We start from the raw sequence: 19,681 nt of genomic DNA, 5'->3' as shown, positions 1-19,681 counted from the left end.
AACATGTGCACAGCCAAAATTCATTTGAGAAGAATAAGAATGAGTGTGTGTGTGTGTGTGTGTGTGTGTGTGTGTGTGTGTGTGTGTGTGTGTGTGTGTGTGTGTGTGTGTGTGTGTGTGTGTGTGTGTGTATCTGTGTGTGCGTCTGTGTGCGTCTGTGTTTGTGTGCGTGCTTGCATGTGTGTGAGAGAGAGTTCTTAAGTTTGGATGAATAATAGACTGGAAACCATGAAGTGAAGTGTAAGCTTTTTCTAGCTTTGTGAAACCACAGCGGCCTTTTGCTACGTTTGCCTCTCAACATATACACACATCATTTACATACTAACACGCCCCTCATGTACTCTGCAGCCCCTAACTCAGCCAACCATTGATTTTCTAATAAAAAACTAAGGTAGTTCATTATTCTCATTAATTATTGTGTAAAAAGTCTCTCTGTATGAATGCAACGAAACAAAACATATTTTACACTTTTTCAGATTTTCAAATTAAGTTGTTTTGATTTTGTAATGAACAAATGACTGAGTATTGACTCAATGCACCAATAGGCAAAACTATTTAGTTTTACAAACGTAAAAGAGTTTAAGAGTGGTTTTACAGACGGAAATAAAGTGAACAAAATTCAGTATGCTGCACATCTTAATTTCTATCGTTCTCTATCTTTTGGTCTCTTCCTTTTTATGGTTCACCATATTATTTTTGTCCTTAACCTCCCTCCTCACCACCCTTTTCTTTCCTCTGATGCGTATTGCCCCTCCTCCACCACGCTCTACACATTATCAATCTCTTTCTTTCTGTCTCTTGTTCTCTCTTTCTCTCTCCGGTTGAGTTGTGAGCAGACAGAGGGAGAAAGAGAGAGAGAGAGAGAGAGTGAGAGAGAGAGAGAGAGATGTGAGTCTCGGCCAATTTGTCCTGACACATAGAGATGCTCAGGTGGGAGAGAGGTGTCAAACAACTGAGAGCGAGCGAGAGACGGGTTTGTAAGAAGGGGGAGACAGAGGAAATAAGAAAGAGAAAAGAGAAGAACAGGAGAGTGAAGAAGGAGGTAGAGGAGGCTGAGAAAAAAGTGTATATATATATATATATTACACCATAAAGCAGATGTTTATGTTAAAATGTTGGACCTGATGAAAATGGAAATCCACTTTACGTAAAATATAGTAACAGATATATTTAGACCCAATATACATATAAATAGATATACAATATACAAATAGAGAGAAAAAAAATGTAAAATCTGTTTTTATTTTGCAATGTTTTCTAAGCTCCATGTGATAGTGATTGTAAGCTACATGGAGCCACTTATTTATTTCACATATCGACAGAGTCAAGTCAGGTCAGGGGAGTTTCCCTTATTTTGCCGAAAAACACAATTTTAACTTAAATGGCTAGAATCTGTTAAGCATGTGTGTTTTACATAATATCTAATGCCATCCAATAGTCAATGCTACTGCAGGGCAAATGCATGAAAGGTTGAGAATGAAGAGGGATGAGAGAAGAACAGTTTTTCTATATCACTCTGGAGAAAGAGAGGGGGTGGGGGGGCAGCAATGGTTCCAGGGGCGTCCCCCTGTGATAGTGGCATGTTCCCCTTGTGTCGCAACAAGAGAGAGAGTGGGATCGACAGAGAGAGAGATATCTAATCTTAGAGGGTAAGGGAGCGTGGTCTCCCCAGGGCTTGTCGTGCTCAGCACCTTGTTAACCAGACATCTCTCTTTCCATCTCCATTTCCATCTCTCTTTCCACCTTGCGTTCTCTCTCTCCCTCCCTCTGTCACTGGTTTGCTCATTCTCTCTCTCTCTCTCTCTCTCTACATATCTTTCCAGCCCTCTGTCCCTGTTTTGGTAGACAGTTAGGAAGAATAAGATAATTTGCCACATTTGTAATTCTCACTTTTAAGCTCCTTACATATTTTTAAATTTCAATTGCTGTTACTTATCTATCTATCCGTCTATCTATTTAGTTTTTTGACTGCATGTTACAGAAGTGTGCTCACAAGTGTGTGTGTGTGTGTGTGTGTGTGTGTGCGTGCGTGCGTGCGTGCGTGTGTGTGTGTATGGGGGTGTTTTCCTGTTGTCAGTGGATTGTCAGGTTAAGGAAACTCCTGTCTCTGGTTAATGGAACATCAGCCAAGGTTAATACAGACTGGCAGCTAAAGTCCGAGCACAGACAAAAACAAACACACACACACACACACACACACACACACACACACACACACACACACACACACACACACACACACACACACACACACACACACACACTCAGACTCAAACATACGCAGCAGTAGCAGGATAGTTGCCAGTCTCAAAATTGTTGGGGGAAGTCCAATTGTCCCATTTATACAGCCATAATAATACAAATGTAGTTTAGAGTGGGTTGGATTAGTTTTTTATCACCAAAGCAGGCACACAAGGCGCATTTGCAGATAAATGCTACCACAGTACACAGAATAAAGTACGAGGACTTTGTGGACTCAGGTGTATGCTTTGCAATGTAAAGTGCATAATCTGGAAGAGGAGGGGCGGTACAGTTATGTACGATGCCCCTACAATCTTTTTCTGAGAAACTTTTTTGTGTTTGTGCCACTGCCAAGGAATAATTCATTCATAACAAAAAAGTTGATTAATGACGTCCAATGGGTCCGGCTCATGAACAATTGGTGACAAGTTTGAGGCTAAGGCATCAGTGAGGGACTACAGGATATTATGCTGCTTAGTGCTGAGCTTTGAGCTTTCAGGATGCTGTAAAACAATGTGAGAAGCACTTTCTACTCGTTCAGACACTGCCGTAATGAGAAAATACTCTTAATCCAGCTCACACATACACACACACCGACACGCGCAGAGGCGTATTTCTGCTGCCGAGTGGTTTCTTGGTGAAAGCATATTGCGAGAGAAGCAGTTTAAGGAGTGGCAATTATAGTTTTGGACAACGTCATTGATTTAAACTCCTGATTAGAGGAAAGGTGACAGAGGTGGTACACACAATGGTGAGTGTAGGGGTGGGGTGAGGATGGGGGAATGGCACACAATCATGCTTGTTCCCACACAAACACACACACACAACATACACACACACACACACACACACACACACACACACACACACACACTCTTTTTCTTGAAACCAGTGCAACTCAGGTTAAAGAAGAAACCTGAGCACTTGGCACAGATGCAGATCTGTCACTAAACACTTCTGTAGATCTGTTGCTGAGCGACTGATTTCAGATGCTGTTTAAGTTTTAAAGACAGAGGTAAGCTCCTGACAGAAGTAGAAAGTGAACTAACTCAAGTGCTGTACTTAGAGTTCCTTTTATTTGTCTTAAGATTAAACCTGTTTGAGGAACAGAAATGTAAACTGATACCTCAGATTCATCAAAACTTTTGTCTACAACAGTTCAATTCCACTGGAATAACAATCTAATTATGTCAAATATATATATAATATATATCACTTTTAGTACATTTTAATGATAATACTCCTATAAAAGACTTTGCTGCTTTTTCATAATAATAATAAGCAACAATTTAGTAATTTATTAGGCAAACGAAGCTTGGACCTGATCATAAAATGTGCTCCTTAGCGCCACCGCCAATGAGACGATTGAGCCAAATATTGGTTCAGCTAAGACTCCAATCTGCTAATGGCCACATAAAACAATGTGTGTGTGTGTGTGTGTGTGTGTGTGTGTGTGTGTGTGTGCGTGTGCTCTCATCCTGCATACTGAAAAAACCTAGACAACCCTTTAGCTATTTGTCTGCTTGATTCAACAGCATGGCACCTGTGACTATTCAATAGGGCACTTTCAAATTGCCTGTCATCCCTAAACGCTGCAAATTATGTTTCCAAAAAGGGGGACAAATCGGGGGNCACACACACACACACACACACACACACACACACACACACACACACACAGAGAGAACTCTGTGAGTTCCTTGATTGCATTATGCTTCTTTACGGGTTTCACACACCTAAATGGTTCTCTTTGAATATCATATTTCATGAAAACAGCAGATGACTGACCAAAAGACCTTCCTCTTTGTAGTCTAAGTGTTTCTCTTCATGTTTAGCTTCACAGTTAATAACTATCAGCATATGATAAAGCAAAGTTCAGTGAAAGCCTTTTAGTTTGAGGCATGACATTTAAAATGTTTCATCCATGAATGTGGACATCAATCAATTCTCTAATGGTTTCATTTTCAATAAAGACAGACAAAGGTCTAGTTTTGAAGCTAACTTGTTATTCCATTGTTGTGTCATTTCAGCAGGTGAAGTTAAACTACTTGCAAGATGCCTTTCAACCTACACTGCAAGTAAGGTAAGTCAATTGACTTGACCCAAATGTAATTTGACTTCACCCAAATGTTGCCTGGTATCAGACAGAATTGCGGACTCAATACAACCAGTTTTAATCTTCAGTATGGCATAGCTGCCACTTTTTCATGGGCATCTGCCATGACAACATCCTGTTGTTGCTGGGGTTTGAAGAGTACACTGGAGACAACACAAACTACGGTTTAAGTCAATATTGAGAAGACATGCCATCTATGTAAAATATACAGTATGTTAATCAAGGGGGTCATATTACATTTGAATATATTATTCAGCTGCCAAACACAAAAGAGAGGCCATTAATTGCACAGTTCCATCACCAGTTGATGCTGAGTGATATTAACCATATACCTGTATACCTTTGCTTAATCGGTATCATCACAGGGCCATAAGATCCTGTTACCTGTCAGGACAGCATAAAACATTTTATTTACTACATACGTTTGTTTTAAGTGTTGAAAAGAACAACCAATACTGTTTGCTCTCTGGTGAGGACAGTGTTATTTTGTTCGCTTGATTGTTTCCATAGGGAACACCCTTTCCAAAATATTAACATGCACAGTTATAGTGTACCAGAATGTTAACATGGTGAGTTTTATTATATTTGAATTTCACTTTAGTCCCAGCGGCATTTACTCTGTGCACGGCACGGCAGGAAAACACATGCATGTGTACACACACACTCACTCAGAGAACCTGTTCTGTTCTGCCTCTGTGTTACCGTTTAGCATATCCTATTAATATTAGATGAGAATCATTTGTATCTGAGCGCACCATTGACCTTAGTCTGCGAAGGCATGTAGAGTACATGTGTATGTGTGTCTGCACACTCAAGCCCCGCTCTCAGAAATTGTAATAGCGGATGTAACTGTGTAAGCAGGAAAAATCCCTTTGATTGCTGCAGTTTCTGCAAACTGTGATCATAACATCAATTCCTAGTTTTTAAATAAACCAAATCCTAATGGTGGTGACATGTACAAGTATATTAGTGAATTAAAATACATATTTTAGTCATCCTTTAGCTGTGTGAAAGAATGCTGTTCATTAATAAAACACAACAAAATAATTTGTTTGTGTTTTTGTTGACTGGGGTGATTCAGGAGTCAACTTGAGAGCTTGATGATGTGGTGTTGTGTGAGGTCTAATAACTGGAAGTGAAACACACTGAATCCGGTTGTAGCTTGGCTGGCTGGTAAACATATCACATGAGGACCTTCCTGCATCGTACAGGCTACCATACTGCTGGTGTGGGGCCTCTTGCACTTGGCTTATCTGGTTGCTTGTGTGAAAAAAGGATTTTAAGCAATTTGTACAATTTATTGTTGCACACTAGATAAAAATGTCTGCTGAATGCTTGGTAGTAAATGGAATTACCAGGTTAAACCAGAATATACACTTTCTGTCTGAAACCACTTTCATTGAGAGCCTGATGAAGCCTGTGATATCTGCTGTGTTACAAGATTCATTTAGGTTGTAGTGTGTTAACCGCCGTGAGTGTGTGTGTGTGTGTGTTTTTGTGTGGTATGTGTGTGTGCATTCCTGTGTATTCAGGCAAAGCTGGGGTCTACAAGCTGATGTCAGATTGTAATTGAGTCACTCTCAGTTCGAATGCATCTCCATTAGCTCTCCCTATCAGTGTGAGCTCACTCTGAGCCTGCACAAGAGATCCATAGCCTCTAATCCACCCAGTGTTGCCAACTCTTAAGGATTGGCAGGGTGACTCACAGCACTACTGCTCAACTGTGAGACTTTTACTGTTTTAAACATGTTGGTTTACAATACAGGTACAGTAGTCAAATAAGAATATGCTGTGTTTTGTTCCCTGTGTTAAAGGTCCCATGACATCGGCATTTCTACTGATCATAATTCCATTGTTGAGGTCTACTAGAATAGATTTACATTGTGCAATTTTCCAAACTCACATTAGTTTTCTCATACAGCATCTCTGTAGAGTATGTGTATTCACTGAATTTCACTCTGTCCTAAACGCCTTATTGGAGCTCCCGCCTCCCTGTGAGCCCAGTGTGCTCTGATTGGTCAACTCGCTGCTGCGAGGAGCTGACAGTGTGAGCTGACAGTGTGAGCTGGCTTACTGGTGTGGTTTCCTGCTTGCTGCGAGACAGCGAGACATCGCGAATGGACGCGGGAAGGGGGGGAGGGGGTGCTGAGGGGGCTGCAGCAGCCCCGCATCTGCGAGGCTCCACTAGCACCTGCATCCCCCCCCGCACCCCTAAACGTGGCACACCCAGTGTAAGCGCGCCACAGTTTTGCTGCGCTGCGAGGCTCCACTAGCACCCCCCCCTCCCCCTCACATTTTTGCCGCTAAAAGAGTGTGTGTGTGTGTGTGTGTGTGTGTGTGTGTGTGTGTGTGTGTGTGTGTGTGTGTGTGTGTGTGTGTGTGAGGAGCTCCACACACACTCCACGAATGGGTCCATTTGGGTATGGGCACATCACAATACCCAGGAAGAAAACAATGGAAAAACAGAAATCTCCAACGAGGCGTTCTGGGGCAGCATAGACAGGTATTTTCTGTGTTAGAGTTTTACTCGCTAAAGGGTGTACTTTGAGGGTTTGTGACTCTGCAAACCGTTTACATGCAGAAAAAGCTACATAACAAACAAGGGGACGGGTAATAACCGGACAAGCATGACATGGGCCCTTTAAAGATAAAGCGGTTATTATTCTGCTTTGTTGTGGATACGCGCTGTCGAATAGTGAGCTGCTGTTAAGTGTGCTTTACATGCTCTTGTAATTTGTCATTGAAGAGGTGTTCAGTGTCAAAGCACTGTAGCTATTATTCAAATGTTGATTGTGAGCCTCTCACACTCCTTCCCCTCACATGCCTGCTCTCTTCCAGGTTCACTTGCAGACATTGTGCTACTGCTGCATCCTTTAATTTGTGCAGACATTTTATGTTCTGCTGATGTGTTTTTTTTTGAGGGCAGCAGTCACACTTCTTTGTTGTTTTTTGTGTCATAGCTCAACTTGATATTATAATATGAAGGTCATAAAAAACTAATCATTTTCTCACATGTGTAGTTCACCACACACTCATTAATCTATTCGATTTCTGGCGCTTATTTAGATCTGGGTCTTGGTGGCAGCAGGTTAAGCTCACTCTTAAGGAAAGACATAAGTGCTAGTAATAAATTATGATTATATTGACTTCACAAAAGTAAAGCATACAATCTGGAACGATGGTGGCATCAATTAAGTTCCTGTAGCTATGTTTTGGGTACAGTACAATTTTGTCAAATGCAATGGCTCTGGCCACCAAGAGAACATCAATAGAAATTTGCTTTTAATTTGATCAACATCAAAAGACGGATTCTCCCAGTAAGTGTTTTTCTCAAGCCTATTTGAGCACGTTCCAAGAAAAAAAAATGGCGCAGCTTACCAGGGTTGCAGCTCAAAAGACAAAAGTGTAACCCACTAGTAGCCTGCAGCTGCACTTTCCAAACACCACGGCCCCTGCATGAGGCAGAGATCCAAAAAGAAAACCAAAATTGCGGTGACAGTTCGGTATCTGGTGGCTTTTTGCCGGTGCAAAATGAATCTAAATGCGTTAAGCAGCATTTTATTTTATAGTGGATCCTTATGTTTTTGTGTGGACTACAATTTGTTGTCAATTTACTGGTGGAATCTGTAATTTTAATTAAATTAATTAATAACATTTGACTATGTAAGTAGAAGCAGTTTGACGACATTAGTGTGGTACATTGCCCATAAGGTTATGGGGGTTTTATCTCACATTTAAACCATAAAGGGAGTCTTTAGAAATCAATACTTCATAATCTCACAATGGCATAGCCATCAATGCTGAAAAAAGTCAAATGGAATCATGAATTTGGAAAGTTGTGACACCCTTTGGTACGATAAATTGTGATAAACATTAGGCCTCGTTAGGCTCGAGCATTGGGATGTTTCCACTTTGTACCCAAAACTTCCCTATGTCTTGAAGCAGGAGCTAAATTGCATACTGTAGATATTCTCATGGATTTAAGTGGGAACAACATTTAAAGTCCTTTTTTCAAGGTATGATCCATAAAAGATAAGAGTAGGTGTGTTTGCATGTGTGTGTTTGTCAAAGTGTGTGTGTCACTGCGTTGTTGTGTGTGTGTTTGTTAATGTAGGTTTGTGTGTGCGGGGTTATGTGTGTGTCCTCTATGCCCCTTTATTGTTCCCCACATTGTTTTTCTTCACAAAAAGTCATGGCCTGACAAGGTGCTGCGCGCTGTAAAAATTATGCCTTGTTTATACGTATTTATTTCCCCTTGACAGTTTAATTATTTCTGGCCCCATTGGAGGAAACCACATAAAAAAAATCCCCATGTTCATACAGATTCTAATTAGAAATTCTCGGAAATTAAAACAGAGTTGTTTCAAAATGCTGTCATTTTTCCAGGACCTCGTCTTGGAATTATGTCTCAATCAGCACAAGCGGAAATAATTACTTGTATACCTTCTAACTGCCAACATTTACCAAATGGCAAAGCAATTTACAGCCATCATGGCCCGAGAAGCAATCATTGGGCCAACTATAAATTCTCAGGCCGACGGTTTGGAGAGCAACATTGGAAGTAAGGGTTATTGTGGAGAATTAGAGAGAGATAAAGGGTAGAGGTCTTTATTTCCACCTGTGTACTCCCTCAGTCCGTCTCTTTTTTTATCTCTTCCCCTTTCTTTTTATCACACTGTAATCCCTCTCTCCCCTTCATTTCACTAATCATTCTCACTATTTAACTCTCTCTTATTTTCCAGACCTTCCCACTTACAAATGTCTGCTGCATCTATGAGTCTATTTTACTGTGAGGAAACCAAAACACACACACACTCAGACACACATGCTTCTCAAATGGAGGCAGCGCGACGATTAAGTGATTATTTCCACACACACCATTAAACACATTCATTGCAGACACAGAAAAAGACCGAGATAAAAACATACATGAGCACAGACACTTAAACACCCGCACACATTGAGCTTTAAAGTAATTACTCACACACGTCATTAGACACAGACACAGATGAAGTGGAGTGTGTTTATGTTCTGTGTATCTTTTAGTGTGGCCTCGTCTAGTCCCTTATACTCTTCGGATACAATAATATCATCCATCCAGTATAGCAGATTAATTCATTTTCACAATTTTACAGCACAGAGAGACAAAAAGGCAACATGTCCATTGATAGATATCAGCCTGAACTCTACATTAAGCTGTCCGTATCTATGGCATCAACCGAAAAAAACTGACAGAGGGACCTAAAAAATATATTGTGTTTGTTCGGTTTCAGCTAAAGCTTTATTGTAGTATATTGTTTACATACAGTACTGCAGTCGTCCAAGACTGGCTTCCTCTTCAGATCACACAGTCCCTTTTTATACCTTCAATATTAACTGAGGATAATAATAATAATAATAATAATAATACATTTTATTTCAAAGCGCTTTTCCAGGTGCTCAAAGACGCTTTACAGTGGTTTGATAAAGGATTAGAGTAAAACTATTATGGGGTGGGACTACTGCACATTGACTTTGACATTACATGTGATTACTTGTGTTCATAGTCTGACCTATTCATTTTATAACAACATGTTGACTTATTATACCTTTTTAGAAAGATCCCATCTATTTTACCGTAAAGCTCAGTCTTAAAGGTCCCATGTCATGCTTTTCTGGTTATTACCCGTCCCCTTGTGTGTTATGTAGCTTTGTATGCATGTAAACAGTCTGCAGGGTCACAAACCCTCAAAGTACACTCTGTAGCGAGTAAAACTGTAACACAGAAAATACCTGTCTATGCTGCCTCAGAACGCCTCGTTGGAGATTTCTCTTTGTCCATTGTTTACTTCTTGGGTATAGTGAAGTATTTCGGGTATAGTGACGTAACGTAACGTCCTCAGAACCGTTACGTTAGGACCGATCTGCGGACTTCCTCACACACACACTCGGCGGGACGTTGTGAGGCTCACTGCTGCGAGGAGCGGGACACTGTGAGCAGGCTCACTGGTGTGGGGTCGCCGAGACAGCGAGACACAGCGGACCTCAGCCTGCGGCACACACACTCAAACTCCCAGCCAAATTGTGGTTGTGTGTGTGTTTCGGGCTATAGGTCTCGCTGTCTCGCAGACGGCCACTGGGCTCACAGGGAGGGAGTGGGGGGGCAGGAGCTCCAACAAGCCGTTTAGGACAGAGAGTGAATGCAAATACTATACAGAGATGCTGTATGAGAAACCAATGTGAGTTTGGAAAATTGAATACCTCAACAATGGAATTATGATCAGTAGAAATGGCCATGACATGGGACCTTTAAGTCTTTGTCAAACTCCGTAATTTTCCGATGTCATGATGTGATTGAAAGCTCCCTAGCAGGAACTAGTGGACCTGGTGTTGTAATCCAAAAATTGTGTGTCAAAGTATTAATGAAGTTCTTCAAAATGGGACATTGTGCATGTCATGTAATCTCTGAGAGTGGCAGGCAATGGCCACACTGTTCTTCTTACATCAACTCAAACAAAGCTTCTGTATTCCTTTTTATTTGAGCAACATACAGAATATTAATATTTGGTTTGTTAATGTTGATACATTGTTAAAGTACTGTTGACTTACTCAACTGCTACATTTTTGTTACCCGCAAGCACCACTGGTACAAATTGAATATGCACGGTCACCAGATTGAAATTGCCAATTGGTGTTGAGGTTAGATTTCTCATTTTGTTGTCCTTGATTTTTTTGTATTACCTTCCCTCTAAACCCCCCCCCCCCTTCTACTTTTGCTATTTAATCCCCTTCCCTCCTTCATCTCCTGTATGCACTGTCTCTCTTACAGTCTTTATTAGTAGTGGAATTATTCACTTGGCTTGCACCTCAGTTTGAATAAATTGAGTGTTGAACTATTGGAGAGAGGGGATTTTTGGCAGGCATATATTTGTGTCTGAGTATGCATGTGTGTTACGTGTGTGTTGCGTTAACAAAGAGGCAGCATCGAGAGACGACTAATCCCAGTGGAATAGCCCACTCATGTTCTGTTTGAGAGCGGCGTAATTAAAGGAGCGCACCTCTCCGAAGTCACCTATTTCAATACAAAACACTGCTTTACACAGACACACAGACACACAGGCCGCCAGACACACGCACACACTCAGACACACTCAGACACACAAAACCCACTCTGTGTATAATTACATCCTGGTTCTAATTTCTCCCTGGGAATATATCAAAACCAGAATAGGAAGCAGGGAGGAAGGGAGGGAAAGAGAGCGCCATGGTACTGTAGCAGTGAGGTTCAAAAATCATAAGGTCAAGATAATGTAAGAAATTATTCTAAAATGCTAAAAATAGCGTATGTTTTATTGTTGGATTCCCAAACATGCTACATATTTGTCCGTCTGTTGACCCCTTAATTTTTAAATATCGCTTTTCCACCACTGACAGGTGTTTCTTTTTTTCAATGAATTTCTGGTACTTCAATCAAAGTTGAAGATCTGCTCAAGAACAGTTTATACATAGTTGATTCGGGTGCTGTTTCAAAGACAGTTTGTGGATGACAGAAAGATATATCTTGTGTGCAGAAAGGAAGCTTGGGCGTTTCACAGTGTTGGCTGCAACAGAGTACACAAACATTGACTGAATGGAATTCGCATGCACACACACTAACACACATCTTCAGTGTTGACATCTATCATGTCTGCCCTGTCTGTCCACGTTTGATGAGGTCACACCCCAGTCCAGCCCAAAGCCTTCCCCTTTTCCCTGTCCCTGCTTGATGAGGTCACTCCTTTCACTCTGTGAGGAGGTGCGGTCCAGCCAACCTTCAATCTGACCACTGACAGGATGGTGACCGCACCTGACCTAGTGCTATGTAGCCAGGCCAACTTCCTAGGCATTGCACCCCAGCAGTGCACCCCATTGAACCTAACTGACCTGATGTATGTGTATATTTTCTGTGAAAAATCCTCATATCTTCTCTGCAACCAAAATAACTTGCAAGTACCGGTAATACACGTTTTACTTGATACTATTGATAAATACATAGGATCTTGTTTTTGGACAATTACAATGAGCAGAGAACATCACCGGTTGGTATATTTCGCGCAATGTAGTTGGTTACTTAGTTTTGTAAAAATCTTATAAAAAAATGTTCTACCTTAGAAAAGCAAGTAAGAGTCGCTGCTCATTGGGCAGAGAGAGATAGAAAGTGTGTGTGTGTGGGGGGGGGACATCTGCAATGGTTTATCCTGACCAAATAAGAGTTGGTGATTGTTGGAACACGGGAAAGACACAACCAAGGCAAGTTTGGTGAGTTCTGTTCTGTGAGTTTGAAAAAAGTGTCACACTGACCTGCACGCATATATTCCCAGTTGTTGGACTGACTGTGGCCGGATAAAGAATTTACCCGATTACCTAACCCTCAAACATTTAACCATAAACTTAATTTTTGAAGGAAGCACGAGATGAGGTGGTGGTACCTAGTCAAATAGCGAAGCCATGTGAAAGTTTAGAGGAGGTTAATCCTCTCTTTTTATAAACGCCAAGGTCACCTTCTCCATATGAATGTCTTTCTCACCCTCTTTTTGTCACCTTATTAAACACACATCTCTCTCCCTCTCTCTCCCTCTCTCTCCCTCTCTCTCTCTGCCCTCTCTGTCACACACACCTCTGTCTTCCTAGCTGTGAATCCTGCCTGACCTTTGTATGGAGAAATAGGCCTGTCGCATGGCTCTCTGTTCTAAAGAAATCACAACATTCATCCCCTAAGATTATAAGCGTCATGTGCACGTGGGAATGTGTGTGTAGGTGCCAGGTCAGGTCTGTCAGTGTGGTTAAATAATGTTTAAATTGACGCGTGCGTGTGTGTGTGACTTCCATGTATCCTCCTCCAAAGGTTACCCAGACAGAGTTTTAGTGACAGGCTCCAGAAAGCCCCCGTAAACCCAGCAGCTTTTTCCAGCAGCTGGTGCTCTCTCCTTGGCCTTGATCACCATCACTGCCCCTTCCCTCCCTGGAGGTGTCTGGGTGGACACACTCATGCCTGCTCACACACACACATGTACAGATTTAGGTAGATAAGTGTAGTAATCAAAGCCATAACATGTAAAACTGTCTCCAGCAATTTACATCTATGCAGGTGTGTTTGTGTAAGCCTACAACATGTTGATTATTTGACCAAACTGAAGGGTTCCACCTGTGCATCTGCTCATTTAACATCAATGCAAAACAACAGTCCCAAGCCTCTGAGTGTCACTTTATGTGATTATGGAAGATGAAAGACTGAAAAACTGATTCAGTTGTAGTGCGTGTTGACTGATTGTATGCATATATAAGCAAGCCTATGTGGACAATATTGTACAGTACCTTTGTGTGCAATGTGTGCCTGGCTTATGTGTCCGTGTGTGAATGTTTTAAACCAGGAAAGAACAACACAGGATATTATGTAACACTAAATATAAGACAATATCTGGTCTCATATCACAATTTAAATATCATTGTTTATATTATTTCCCTGCCCAGACAACTAAGGTTTATCTTAAACATTTAACATTTTTTGCATAAATGTCCTGCAACAAACTTTGATAAACACACTCCCACTTACTCGCACATATCCTGAGATGAACTGCAGCTTAAGTGTAGTCTTTACCCAATAACACCTTGTGACTGCAGAACCTGGCACTGCTATTACACCAATTGGACAGTTTAGTGACAGAAATGTCTTTCCAGGTCTCCATCGGGATTTTTGCCATGTCTTGCTTTAACACACACACACACACACACACACACACACACACACACACACACACACACACACACACACACACACACACACACACACACACACACACACACACACACACACACAATGTATTATCCTGTTGTCCTTTTTATCTTTCCGTCTTCTCTGTAAAGCTGGTTGGTGGGCTGAGCAGGGGGTCTGTGGTCAAATTGTCCGTTTCCACACTGTGTTCTGCTGTACCTGCTGACAGAGCTATCAGATAACTTAGCTCCATCCCTCCCGTCCCTGCTGGCAACGTAAGTGTGTGTGTGTGTGGGGGGGAAGGGGGGCTCTTGTTTGTGAGTATATGAGAGCATTTTAAGTTCCTTGATGTAATTGGATGTTATATATGCATTCTTTTCATGGCTTTCCATTTTTTATTTATGATGATTTGATTTTGCATGCGATATTATACATAAACACACACTCAAGTCAGTGTGCTGCAGCTGGCCACAAACTGACCATAGCTCCCTCTGTTGGCTAGTGGTGAACTACATTCTCTATATCCCTCTTTCCTGCGTTGGCAGCGTTCTTTCCCTTCACAAAAGCAGAGTTCACTGTTGTTTGTTCTGTGAAATGTACAAATAGCTTCTGTTAAGTTTTTCTTTGTGCTTTGTGGCAATCATTCACTTCAACCTTATTATCTTAAACCTTAAAAAAGAAAGTGCTATTTTTTATTATAAACAGAATATTCATAATTAAGAATATCATTTCAGGGGCTTTGATAGTTGTAGCTTTAGTTAAGTAATACGTGTGTGACTGGCACATGCGTGTCAATGTGTGGCCTGAGGTCAGCTGCTTAACTGACCGCCTCCTGAATTAGTTAAAGACTGTTCTGACCAGCACTGACACACACATATACGCACACACTGCCCTGAATGAACTTGCTGTGGCCTATCGAGTGCTGAGATTGATGTCAGTGAGAGTTGCAATGGATAATTCTTCCACAGATGTCAACAGGCTGCCATCACGGGGTCAAAACACACACATAATTGCAGACAATAGACAAGAGTGAAAGATCAGTAGAGGACAAAAGCCTTCACATAGTTACTGGTATGGGAAGGCAATGCAAACAAAATCATTCACACACACATACATAGAATAATAAACTACGATTGTATTCTAGATTGTGACTTGGCTGGGTGTTTTTATTTTATGGTATGTATTTTATCAACAGTCTTGTACAAATCGTGGCAATCAGATTGCAATGGAGTCGCCACACACACAAGTGCACACAGGGTATTTCCCTGGCTTTTTACTGTAATAGCTTTGTGTTTAAGAGGTTTGCGTGGCAGCTGGGTTTGTCCAGTGAGAGAGAGAAGTGGCCTTAAGGGGTCACTGTCAACATACACACCGACTGAAAACCAATCAATAGTCAGGGGGGCGGGGTTGGTGGGGATGGGGGTCAGGGAGGGAGAGAGAAGAGAGAAAGAGCTGAGGTTGTTTCAGGGTTCAACTAGAATCACTGAGATTCTGTGAGGATCTGTGGGTTCATGTAGAAGATGCAGAAGCTTTAGGAACACATGTGGAACAGACTGTATGCACAGCTCCGTTAATGAATACGTGTGTGTGTGTGGTTTAGGATTTAAGTGTCTTAACATAACAATTATTTCCTATTTACATAATAGAGAACAGCTTTTTACAGCATCTCTCTCGGCACATATGCAGACTGAAATTTGATCCTCAGATTTGATTCTTATGCTGTTGTTTTTTCATCAAAGACAATGCTGTTTGTACTAAAACTGATTGCTAGTGTTGTAAAAACTCTTTTTAACACAAACTGCATACATGCATAAATTACAGAATGAGGAATTCAGGCAAAATGTCATTGAATGTTTTTAAAAGTAACGTAAAGAAAAACGCCTCTTATCTTTGTGCAAGTCACACAACAGTATTTTCAAATGTTTGTGTTTGTAGTGCAGCTCTGAAATGTTTCAATGTACATGCGAATCTCTCTGCAATTTTTCAAAATGGAGAAACTGATTTTTAAATCTTCAATACATATTATTTTTAGCAAAACATGAAATCTATGCATCTTAATATTTCCTCACAGATAAGGAAATTGCAGATGCTTGTGTTTTTATCTATTTGTGTGTGTGTGTGTGTGTGTGTGTGTGTGTGTGTGTGTGTGTGTGTGTGTGTGTGTGTGTGTGTGTGTGTGTGTGTGTGTGTGTGTGTGTGTGTGTGTGTGTGTGTGTGTGTGTGTGTGTGTGTGTGTGTGTGTGTGTGTGTGTGTGTGTGTGTGTGTGTGTGTGTGTGTGTGTGTGTACACCAATACCTCTGTGCAAATGTACGAATGCAATAGATACATCAGTATGTGTGTGTTTTTGTGTATATGTTCCTTTCTTTGTAGTCCATGTGGTTTCCCATTTTGTAAAAAAAAATATAAATAATAATATCTTAATTCCTGAAAAGAGCCGTAAAGCTTATAACACATTCTGCTCACATTCTCTGGGTCAAAACAAATTAAATAATGACCATACTGCTGTAAACCATAAGGAAAGGTTTGAAATATTTGACTTGTTTGTTAATGTGTATGAGAGCGAAAGACAGAGAAAGAACTTGTAGTTTCTGTGGCACACACACGCGCACACACCAACATCAAAGCAGAGATTGGTTTCAGGAAATGTTTTATTATCTCTTCTCTTCCAAAGCTGCTAATCACAACTCCTCTCTTTCATCTTTGCGTCCCCCCTTTCCACCCCTCCAATTGCTTTCTCTCTATCCCCCTCTCTCTGCCACACTCTAACCCTCCCTCCTGTGTGCAGAGGTATCTGGGCGCTGGAAAAGTCAGATAGAAAAGACGAAACATGTGGAAATAAACATGAAGAGTAGATCTGAGTCCCCCTGTAGATTCCACTTTTCCTCTTTTTTCATTCTCCTATCTCCTCTCTCTGAGGCTAAGGAGCAGTACGATGATTCTCCTGGAGAATCCACAACACCCCGACAATTCCCACATTCAAAGTTGTTAGAAATATTGGAAATACTGGGAATATACAACCTGCAGGTGGCGAGACAGCATGGAGCTCGACAAAACAGCAAGCAGCGGGGAAACCTCGTCCCAATCATTCCCAAATCATTCCACAACAAAGGACAAGGGCCTCGGAACTGCCATAATCCCGTATTTTACTGCTGAGCTGAGATGGGCTCTGCTGTACTGCGTGTGTGTGTGTGTGTGTGTGTGTGTGTGTGTGTGTGTGTGTGTGTGTCTTCTGGTGGGGAGCAATGTGAACTTCATTGACTCCCACATGCACAGAGGGATGAAATCAGAAAGAAGTCGTCTCTGTCAGATGCAATAAAGAAACGTCCACATGTGCACAGTCCCCCATCCTTCACACTTTGAATACACCCAACACCACAACATGAATTAGCTATGGTCTTATAAAAAGGAGAGAAACAGATGCACCGGGGTTTATTTGGCAAATTCAAACCGTAAACTCAAATGAGATATTGCAAAATTAATTTTCTGACACCGTTCCATTCCCCTCTGTAACATCCGTTTGTTAATTTTTCACAAAAGGATTCAGAAAAACATGAGTCCTTTTGTACAGCTTCCTCAGATGGAGATCTATGGCGATGTGAACAAAAGACACTCCTTCAATGACAAGTGCCAAGTGCATCAGCCAGTCCTCCTTTTCAAGTAATTCCAACCCTGGCTATTCAGGGTTTGCCCTGTGGCGAGACCGAGCACTTCGTTCTCCAGAAATAGCCATAGCTCATCTTTCACAGGGACTCAGGTCGTCTTATCACGGGGAGAGAGGTTCATTTGAATTTCTGTCTCTTCAATATGCCTGGCGATCGTGATGCCCGGTTAATATTGAAGTTCGGGGAGCGCTTGGTGTTGCTCTCCCCGCAGGCTGTGTGGCAGGCAAAAAGAACTTGTAAGTTGCCATCAAATATCTTATCACATGACTTCATCTTCCAGCGATGGCAAGCAGTCGCACCTCAGCAGCTCTTCAAGAGAATTCATGATATCCAAAATGTGTTGCCCTGATAGTTTTTTTTGTATTGGTGTTGTGGTTCTAAAGGAGAAGCAGCCGGCTAGTTCCTCTCCGCCTGTCCACATGTACCAAGACATTTACAATAGTAATGATGTATAGCCTTCAACCTGGTTTGTCTTTACGGATTAAGATTCCTTTAATGTTTATGCTTGAATACTCAAACGCTTAAAGCTAAATAATGTTACGCCTCTGGCTACAGACAGAGGTTTGGTTTGCTTTTCTGTTTGTTGTCCACCACACCTCATGAAGTCTGATTCTGCCTTTGTTCCTTGTTCACAGCAGAACAGCCAACATTGGCTTACCATATCTAATTAACACCCAAACACACCTTGACAACTCCTCCATGACACTCACTCAGCTGAAATCTTTTTAGAGTAACACAAAAAATTCCACACTTCAACTGAAAAGAGAGGCGTTTTTCTTGATACATTTAAGATAAAAGACATGGCAGTCATTTTCTCCCATGACATATTTGTTCTTTAACAACAAATCAATGGCTGTGAAAGCTTGGCACCTGAATACAGAACAATGGGGAGATGAAGCGAAGATTGTCTTCATTAGGCACATTAATATTCATAGAAAGTAGAAAATCTGACACCACGGAGGACTTGTTAACCTTTTCTCGTATTAGATTTTTTTTTTCAACTTCTTAACACAATTAAAGTCCAGCAATGACTTAATTAATGCGCCTTTCTGTCAGGCGCTTTAAAGAACTGTCAATTTGGCCTGGGTCTGCCTGTCAGCGCGGAAGAAAGACAGTCATCCCACTCGAACAGGAGACAGTCGGAATCACAGTGCCGGATAAAGTCACATTCTCAGACACCTTGCCAAATTGATTCTTTTAAGGGTTTTCTTGCAGATTACCATTTCTTCCCTCCTGTCTCTTATTCTGCATGAGTGTCAAATCTAACAGAAAATCTAAATTCTGTTTTAGGTTCTGGCTATTACCACCCTCTCCTATTGTGCCTGATGTGGCTGATATACTCTGTAAAATTAGGATTTGAATGAAACATTTCTTGTGCAAGACAGTGTCCTTTTTCCTCAGAGCTCCGAATCAATTACCTAGCAACCGGGAACAGTACGGCGTCGTTGGAGCGCGCTGCCCACTCCAAAGTTACTGAAGTAACATCAATTATTTGCTTGCATGAAGTTACTGAACATTTTATTCTTGCTATGTGTTTTCCTAACATGCCCACATGACACATGTAAGCTGTAACACATCATTACTATTGTAAATGTCTTGGTAAATGTGGACAGGCTGAGAGGAACTAGTCGGGTGCATTTCCTTTAGAACCACAACACCAATAACACCAAAAGGAATGTATGTAGAAAAAGAAAAACAAGACTTTAAATTAAGATTAATGTTGTTAGAGGCCGTTTGTTTTAGTTTTGTGAAAAGGTCAAATAATATTGTCACCTTGCGGCAACCTTTGTGGTCAATGGACTATAAAATACTACAATTCCCTTGTCTGCAAAGTCTAACATAGTGTGTTATATAGGTTTTTGTGTGTGTAAATGGTCTGCAAAGGCTAACATCACTGTGTTCCTCCAGAGGGAGTTTCTCTCCCACACACC

At 41.3% G+C, this 19,681-nt stretch overlaps 1 protein-coding gene across 1 annotated transcript in view; it reads left to right on the top strand.

Annotated features, from left to right (window-relative positions):
• The first annotated feature begins 4,271 nt into the window (after positions 1–4,271).
• The window catches only part of esrrga (estrogen-related receptor gamma a), a 75,661-nt gene continuing 60,251 nt past the window's right edge, over positions 4,272–19,681 (top strand). Inside the window, exon 1 of the mRNA XM_010792798.1 lies at positions 4,272–4,324. The gene's annotated coding sequence lies outside the window, so the exon portion shown is untranslated. The remainder of the gene's footprint in view (positions 4,325–19,681) is intronic.

Source organism: Notothenia coriiceps, unplaced genomic scaffold (assembly GCF_000735185.1).
Source record: "Notothenia coriiceps isolate Sejong01 unplaced genomic scaffold, NC01 NC01_scaffold00036553, whole genome shotgun sequence".
NCBI classification, from domain to species: Eukaryota; Metazoa; Chordata; class Actinopteri; order Perciformes; family Nototheniidae; genus Notothenia; species Notothenia coriiceps.
The sequence above is the reverse complement of the archived record's forward strand: the minus strand, read 5'-3'. Positions and strand labels throughout refer to the sequence as shown.